At 47.2% G+C, this 8,576-nt stretch overlaps 1 protein-coding gene across 4 annotated transcripts in view; it reads right to left on the reverse strand.

Moving 5' to 3' along the window:
* The window catches only part of TFDP2 (transcription factor Dp-2), a 60,369-nt gene extending 55,900 nt beyond the window's left edge, over positions 1 to 4,469 (reverse strand). For 2 of the 4 annotated variants that reach the window (XM_049802065.1, XM_049802060.1), the window contains exon 1: positions 3,326 to 3,574. The gene's annotated coding sequence lies outside the window, so the exon portion shown is untranslated. The other 2 variants (XM_049802063.1, XM_049802062.1) reach the window with 2 other exon arrangements.
* Between the last annotated feature and the right edge of the window lie 4,107 nt (positions 4,470 to 8,576).

Here is an 8,576-nt window from a genome sequence, read left to right on the forward strand (position 1 = left end):
TCCATTCACTGCCAGGAAAGAATCAGCTATCTATGAATAGGAGAAGCATAATCTCAACTACCATCACTGCTTCCTCTTACCACTGTTTGTGTAAAACATGACGGTCAGGGCATATCTTACTGATTGAAATAATGTAAAACCAGTCAACAGGAAAGGAACATCACCTTTATAAAACGGTTTATTTCTAGAAGCTGTGTTAACCAACACCATGTTTATAAGTTTTGTATAAAACTTGGCTGCTCACATCTATCAAATATCCTAAAGACTGTAAACCAGGACGATCACAATGCCACAACAATAATGGATAGTGCCTTCAAAGATACCTCTAAAGGAGTCCCCTCTGCAATTCATGCTTAAGTGATTTGGGAAGTTAACAATATCAAGTTGTCCTCTACCCTTCTTTTAAACATTATCACCAAGTCAGAATAAAGTTGTGCCCACACCTGAATTGCTGCAGTTCACAACCAAGCGTACTAACAAAAACAAACGTTAATCTTTTTCAGTCTAGTTTCAGCTAGAATCTTTTCAGCTTAGTTTCAGTCTCTATTGTGACAGACAATACTAAATGTGAGCTGGCTAAAGCATTATCACCAAGTCAGTGCTGCAAAAATCTAAAAATTTCTATAGGTTTCAGTAAAGACAAATGTTCTCAAAAGTGGCTTCACTAGGCTGCGGATTTTGCAAACTGTTCTGAAAGGCAAAGAGTTTCTTCAACAGTACTAAGTGAATAGCTAGATCTAGGAGAATTTATTTCCAAATATCATCCCTTTTCATTAAATTACTATTCTGTATGTCACTAAAACACGGTATGCTAGAAAGCTGTGCTTTTGTTACAGATTGTACTAATGCATATATTAGTATACACATTATTAGCATGTACTATATTAGAATATATTATAATATACAGTAGTCTTACAAACTGAACTATCATAGGCATACAGTTTCATTTGCTTAGACTGATTTTTATGCTATTAGTATTGGAAAGTATAAAAGTAAACTTCAACTGTCTCTAAGACCTTTATTGGAAACCATCACTGCACACATGAAATCAGTCAAAGGAGCAAAAAAGTTCCTTTAATGAAACTGTAACAGTAAGATCACTTACTACTGCCTCACCTTCTTGCAAAAGAGCTGTAGTCTACAAATCAAATAATGGGGGCAAAAAAAAGAGAATTTCATTCTAACACTGGATGTTACAAAAAAACACATGAAGAATCAAACCAGGAAGTTGTCATAAACTGTCACTGCCTACCACACCTGTGCCTTTTTACATTATTTCCTAGCATATACCTAGATTTTCAGATCCCACAACAGGTATTTATACTATCAGCTTTGACATAGTATGTGTACTATACTACCACACCAAGACATTTGGATTGTTTTCCATTGAATACCTAAAATTTTATTATAAGCCTGTCTGATTCCAGTGGCTTCTTGGCTTTGCACACATGAACTCCACAAGTCTATTTCCTTGCACCGGACTAGAGTTTATTTTCCCTTATTTAAGATCCACTGTTCATTCATTAGTAGTCATGTCCTCTGAATGTAATTGGAAAGGCAGAGGAGAAATTCTTAATCATTATACCAAGAAGTATGTAGAAAAAGCAAACAATTTAAGAAATTGTCGCTTATTAAAGTCAACCCTAAGAATACTATTTTAAGGTAGCACACCAAGAGAAATGCAATTCCAGGAACTGAATTAGACTAGCTGTAACTAAAGAACTCATTCTGCTCTACATTAGGATGCATAAGTTTAACTATTACTTTCTACACAGTGTGGGCTGCAGCTTCCCTCCCCTAACCATATCAGGTCACTATTCTTCTATTGCTTTTAGAGATTTGCACTAAACTTCCCTGTAGGCACAGTGAAGATGTCTCCACATCTAAACTGAGTAACGTTACAAATTCTTGAAGGGGATAGAAAGTCAGAATTTTGGTTCCTGTTTTTTCGCTAAACCTATAACGACACTTTTAGCCAAAGCCACCGAAAAATTTTCACTGTGAGGGTGCTCGCAACTGTCCAGGAAGTACGTCCAGATGCTCAAAAGGCTCCTACAGTAGTGTCCAACATATACAAGAGCAGACGAAGATAAAAGGATTCTCCTGTAGTATTGACATCCCTTGCAAAACAGCACTGTGCCTTTTGCCCACCTTAATTGTTTGGCCTATCCCCTTTACACTGGATAGCTGCTGTCAAGTTACTGTATTGAAAACTGTACCTTATCACTTTGTAAAGTGAGGTTGCTGTCAGAACCCTCTGCAGCAATAAAGAGCATTCCTACCAGCGGTGTATGTTTTCTGTAAAGTTAATTACATCAATATAGTACAAGTCCAAATGGTTTCTTTTTGTTGTGTTACAATAGCGATTCGTGTACAAACAGGAAGTGGTTAAAAGAAAGCCAAATAATTTGACAGTGAAATAAGATCACTCTTAAATTCACCCATGAGACAATCTTGCTAATATTTAATAATTTTCAGTTTTTTCCTTGCTATAGAACTAAATCATTTGGCCTATTACTCTTTCTTCTTCTATAGGCACTAGACCCGCTTCACAACAAGAAAGTTTTCAAAGGAGAATTTGTCCTTTTTTTCCTCTTACGATCACCTCTCCTGCCAAGTCTTTTCTATAATGCAAACTTCTCCTTACTCTTTCGTGTTTCTTCAAAGTGCTGTAGTTAGCACCCTATATGCTATTTTGAACAGAAGTTCCTGAAACTCGGTACTTCACTAGTACAAAACGTCTTTTGAGTACACATAGCATTGGCACAAATATGGGCAGTGAAATACAGTTCTGCATTTGTTCTCTAATACTGGTCATCCATCACGAGTCGTTGCCCCGTACATACAAATCACACATTTTTGGTGTAAGACAAAAATATAATGAAATGAACTAAAATTAATTTGGGAAGGGTAAAGAAATGGAGAAAAAATTATTCATTTTTGTTTTAATAGCATTAACTTATACTAGCACAAAATTATTTTTTAATCCAAGATTATATCAAGTTGCCATTAGTTACAACACCACACAACCTCCAATGTTTTGCCGTTTTCTGTCAGCATATTTAAGCTAAAACAGTAATAGCAGCTGAGGGAAAAAAATAACAAAACCTATCAGCTGTTCGAAGTATTAATGAAGGGTCGTGAAAATAACTGACTTCCAAGTTATGAAAACCGACCAAGCGATAACTTGTTAAAATTTTGACACAGTACGGTAAATCGTATCAATTTAAACTATTCACTTTCTCTGTCATTCAAAAACTGACAGAGAAAACGAAAAGACAAGTCCTTTCTAGAGAGGCAAACAGCACAAGCTCCGATACGTAACTCGGCATCATCCCTTTACTCCATGAGGGAGCACCCTCTCAGATGCGGTTTTCTTCCGCATTTCAGGGAAGTTTGCTTATTCCGCATTTTGCTCCTATTGTTCGCGTTCTCAACTCCGAAAGACGGTTTTTACGTGCGGATTCACCTCTGCCGCGAAACCCTTTCTGCCGCAAGTCAGGGAAGGCCTGTAACTCAAAGGGCGCAGGAAGAGGCGTTCAGTTAAGTTCTGTTGTCGTTGCTGTCGGACTAACACCCCCCCACCCCCCCCCCCCCGCGGTAAAACCCGCGAGTCAAAACAACGACGCTGGCAAGTTCAAGCTGTGCTCTGCACGGCCGCGAGCTTCGCCGGTCCCTTTCCGCACTCTAACCCCTCAACGCGGGGGCCGGCCGCGCCCCCAGCCCGCAGCCCCCTGACCCGCCGCGGCAGCCAGCCGGGGCCGCCCCGCACACCACGCGCCGCCGCACCGGCCCAGGCCCGCCGCCCTCAGCGCGCTCCCCACAATGGAGGAGAGGGTGACCCGGCGGCGCGCAGGGCGGCTGTCACCCGCCAGACGAGCACGCCGCCGCCCCGCGGCCGCCCGCAGGTGTCAGGCACCGGCTCGCCTCCCTCCCGGGGCGCGGGAGGCGCCCGCCGCCGCCGCCGCCGCCTGCCCCGCGCGCGGCGCGGCGAGGGCGGGGGGCGGCGACGGGACCGAGCCGCCAGACGGCGCGGGGGGAGGGGGATTGGGGGGGGGGGGGCGGCGGCGGCCGCCCCCGTTAAACGCCGCGGTGCGGGGGAAGCGGCGCCCCGGCCCGCTGGGAAGAAAGGCGCTGCCCCTCCTCCCTCACGGCCCCGCGGCACCCCCCCCTCCCCGCCGCCCCCGGCTCCCCGCTCACCCGCAGGCCCGGCAGCGGCGAGGGAAGAGGGGGAGCGAAGGCGGCGGCGCGGGCCGGGCCTAGACAGCGGCGCTGAGGCGACGAGACGGCGACGGTCCCTTACCAGCCACCGCGGCAGGGAGCCAGCCGCTCCGCCCGGCCCCGCGCGCCGACGACGCCTCTCGGCCGGGCCGGCGCCGCGCACTCGCCGCTCGCGAGGAGGCCCCGGAGCCAGGAGCCCACCAGGGCCAGTCCGCGAGCCCCGGCGCGCGGCGGCGAGAGCGCTCCCAGCGCCTCCAGCTCGGCCGCCTCCGCCGCCCGCGCTCCCCCCCCCCCCCCCCCCCCCTCTCCCCGCGCCCGGCCCCACTCGCCGCCTCGCTCCGCCGCCGCGCCGTGCGCTGCCCGGGTCCTTCTCCCCCGCACAAGCTTGGCGGCGTCTGGCAACCGGCTGCGCCCATTGGCGGCCGCACCACGTGAGGTCAGGCGGCCTCCCCGCGCTATTGGCGCGATCCCGTGTGTGTACACACGCCACCCGCCAATCCACGGCGCGACGGCGAGGGGGGCGGGGCGGAAGGGCGGGGCCGGCCGAGACCCTGAGCCACCGCCGCCGCCTCCCCTCACGGCCCCTGGGCGGCGCGCTCCGGCTGCCGGCGGGGGGAGCGAGGGGCCGCGGCGGCCGCGCGGTGCGGGCCGGGAGCGGGGGCCGGTCGCTGTGCGCGGGTGCGCGCTCGCTGACAGCCCCAGCCGGCCCTACCTGCCCTCGCCGGCGCCCAGGTGCAGGCGCTGCCCTCCCGAGGCGGGGCGCTGCAGGTCGCCAGAAAGGAATCTCTGTTTGTATCGATACGCAGCGAACGGCGCCGCGGTGCCTGCAGACGCAGGCCTTGCCGGGCCGCGTCCCGCTCGCCTGAGCGGAGCTGGCGCGGTTGCGTCCTGGGGAGGCGAAGTTCAGCCCCGCCGCGGCTTCGGCCGCCTCAGGTGAAGGAACATCCCGCCCGCTGGGGCGGGGAACCCGGCTGCGGGCGAGCGGGACGGTATTCGGCAAACCTCGGACGCGGTTCCCTGCCTTAACGTGCCCTGCAACAGCGCCGTGACTCCGTTCCTGTGAAACAAAGGCTCTCCTGGCAAACAAAGAGGGGACGGCGCTGCCGAGCCGCTACCGCGCAGGGCGCGCGCCTCGCCCGCCGCGGCGTAACTTGTGCACCGCCGCCGCTCGGAGCGGCGCAGCGCCGGGAAACCGCTGCCCAGCGGGAGGTGCAGGGCGGCGGCGAAAAGCTTCAAGAAGTACTTGCTTTCAGCGTTTCCTTACCGTTTTACAAAATCGATTTCAACAAAGCGGGGTTAAGCATTCTGGTGGAGAGAATATGAACAGAAAACACTCCTGGGAGTAAAAAAAAAAAAAAAAAAAAACAATCGGCACTAGTTCCGTGCTAACAAATGTTGCATCGTTGCTTTACGTCGGTCGCCGGTACGGCTAGGCACACATCCAAGGCACGCAGTAACCCATTTTTCAAATTTCTGTAACGCAAACTCGCCTTAATGCTACTGAGCAACCTGAGAAAACAAGGTTTATGTGGATGCAGAAACAACGCTATGTTTTAGAAACGGCTAGACAATACGCAAGAGTAGATCGAACATGTTGAACTTGTGTTTTTCTTGCTTTACAGACAACATTAAATGCTCTAGAAAGACATGTTTGATCCTACCCCTTTACTAAAAAGGGATGAAACATCAAAAAGCAGGTGTTCAGCCTGTAAAATAGAGTTCTTAGTCCTTCGTTTAAGGAAAACCATTAGCGAGCAAGAACTGTATGTTTACTTCAGTGGGATAGTTCCCAACTGAAAATCTAGCATGTGCCCAGGAATTTGCCGACTTTGTGGTTGTGGTTTCTTTTCATCGTCTATAAAATACTTTTATCACATGCAACAAGACCTTCATCAATATTCGCAGTGTTGTGCAAGAATCCTTCATGAAAGCATTAAACCCCCCCCCCCGAAACTGCACACTATTGTGTATTTTCTTGGAGACCCCTCCAACAGGTACAATCACAATAGCTAACATAAAGGCAAGCGAAGCATGCCCTGGCAGAAACATAGAAGGCATGCATTGCCTCAGAAAAGGAAGCAAAACAGAAGCAAACCAGGTTGGCTGGTTTATTGCACTATTCACAGTAAGTTACCTGAGCTAAACAAATACTTCAACCCAAACCCAGCCTCAGTAAAGACACTTACACTTCAAATATCCCTCTCTAGTTCATTCGTTTATTTACTTTTCTGCAAGCAACACTGATGAACTGAAGTCAGATACTTGAACTGATTATGAACATGAAAAATAGGCATTTTAACCATGACAGAGAGAAACAGATGAAAGGTCGCTGCTGTAATTTGCGTTTGCTTTCAACAGCAAACTGCAGAAGAAGATGACTATATATGTATACACCATTGAATTTGCAGAAACAATGATCAGTTTACACGAGGGCACCTATGCTACTGCTGTAACATTCTAAACCAATACATAGTCTTTCAGAACTTACACAAAGCCCAAACTTTATCCTGGAATGAGGGCTGCATTGAAAAACATCTTGGAATTGTTTTTTTAGACGTGTTAAGGCATGGTTTGAACAGCTATTTGCAGTAAAACCTGCACTGCAGGAAGTTCTCATGTCTCCCTCCAGAAATGGTCAGTGGTCTCCCAGCTTTCCAACAACATCTTCCTCCTTCTGGCTCGTCAGAGCCTTTTCTGATCCCCCACCTTCCCCTTTCACATTACTTTTCAATGTTTGGTAGTTTCACTGCTTTCTTGCCAGCCCACAACCCCTGCTGTGATAACCTATACAAACAATAACCCAAACCAGCCTCCCTTTTCTCCTGTTAAACTTGGCCCCACTCCCTGTAAAACCTTAAACTAAAATGCTGCCCAACTTTTGGGTCACAACACTACCATGGTCCCCCACTCAACCTGCAGTATTGACATACCTGTTTGTTTGAAGAGGGTGTCATGACTTTGTACTTTTTGGCTTGGAACAGGGAAGAACACAACCCCCGGCTCTATTCTGGGGCCCACTGACTGGCAAGAAATGGTTGTTGGCTTTTTCCGCAAGGCTGGTGTTCAACTGGTAAGCCTCTCTGCTGTGCCCCAATCCTGGAAACACTGGGACTAGTTGAAGGATCTTGCTACGGAGATTATACCAAAAAGAAGCCAGCAGGCTGAAGCAGGAACTCGGTATTTTCCTTTCTTACTTCTTCTGACAGGAAAGCAAGTATAAATGCTCTTGTCAAAAACAGAGAAGAGCAACTGAATTAATTTTACATAAAATTAGCTGCTATAGGAGAGAAGAAAACACTGCTTAAAAGAAAACAGTACTCAAAAAACTTGGCAAAGCTCATTACAGTGAGATTTTACACATAGCTGACAATTCTTTCCTTAGTTATGTAAGAAAACTCGTACGTCTGCTCACTATTTTCAACTATCTGAAGACTATTTTATCTGCCCTTTCCCTTGACATGCAATAATTAATGCAATAGTAATAAGATCCCTCCAACATCAGAGGGATTTTTCATGCCATGTCATCCCCACATATGTAATAGGACTATATGTCATTTTGAATGATAAAACTGCCAAACTGGGATGAAGTGATCTACCATCAGCACCACGTGTATCTGTCAAGGCAGGATGCCCAGAGATCATTAACACATCTCTCAACTGAATTTCCAATCTTCACATGCTTTATGAGGTGCATTACTACCCAATCCTAAGTAATCCCAATCCTACCATTCACAGTCTCAACATGGTGTATCACTTAAAATGATAAAACTACAAACTAGTTAATATTTATAATTGTATTGTTACCTTTACTACCAAACTTGGATGACTACAAATATAAAATTGCATATACTTTTCAAACTGATGAACATCACCCCCGAGGCAAAAATCTAAATATAAGTAAAAAGGACAGCAGTCAAAGCTGTCATAAATCATAGTATGAGTGAGGTTCTGCAATGGTCTTAAATGCCCTTCTGTGTAGCAAAAATTGAGACAAAGTGCATCTAATTGCTTAAAGCTCATTTCAAATTCATTATCAATTAACAGGTACCACTTTAAGATATCAGCACATTAAAAATTTCCTGGAAAGATAAAATCAATTTTTCCTGTAACAGATACGCATAGTGATCAGTAACCAAATTTCTTCAAGACGTCTATTAGTCTGTTCAGTCTTTGGGCAGCTACGCATCACAAGTGTGGCTATGGCAGATGTTCTAACCTCCAAAGGCTGCTCCATCTTGGTAAAGACACCCCGTTTGTTTCAGAGATGTACTCACTGCCTTGAACCTCTACACAATAGAGCTCATGACTTCACAGACCATTTGAAAGGCTCAGGTGGTGAATATAATAAGGCCTTT

The sequence above is a fragment of the Accipiter gentilis genome, chromosome 6, assembly GCF_929443795.1.
Source record: "Accipiter gentilis chromosome 6, bAccGen1.1, whole genome shotgun sequence".
NCBI lineage: Eukaryota > Metazoa > Chordata > Aves > Accipitriformes > Accipitridae > Astur > Astur gentilis.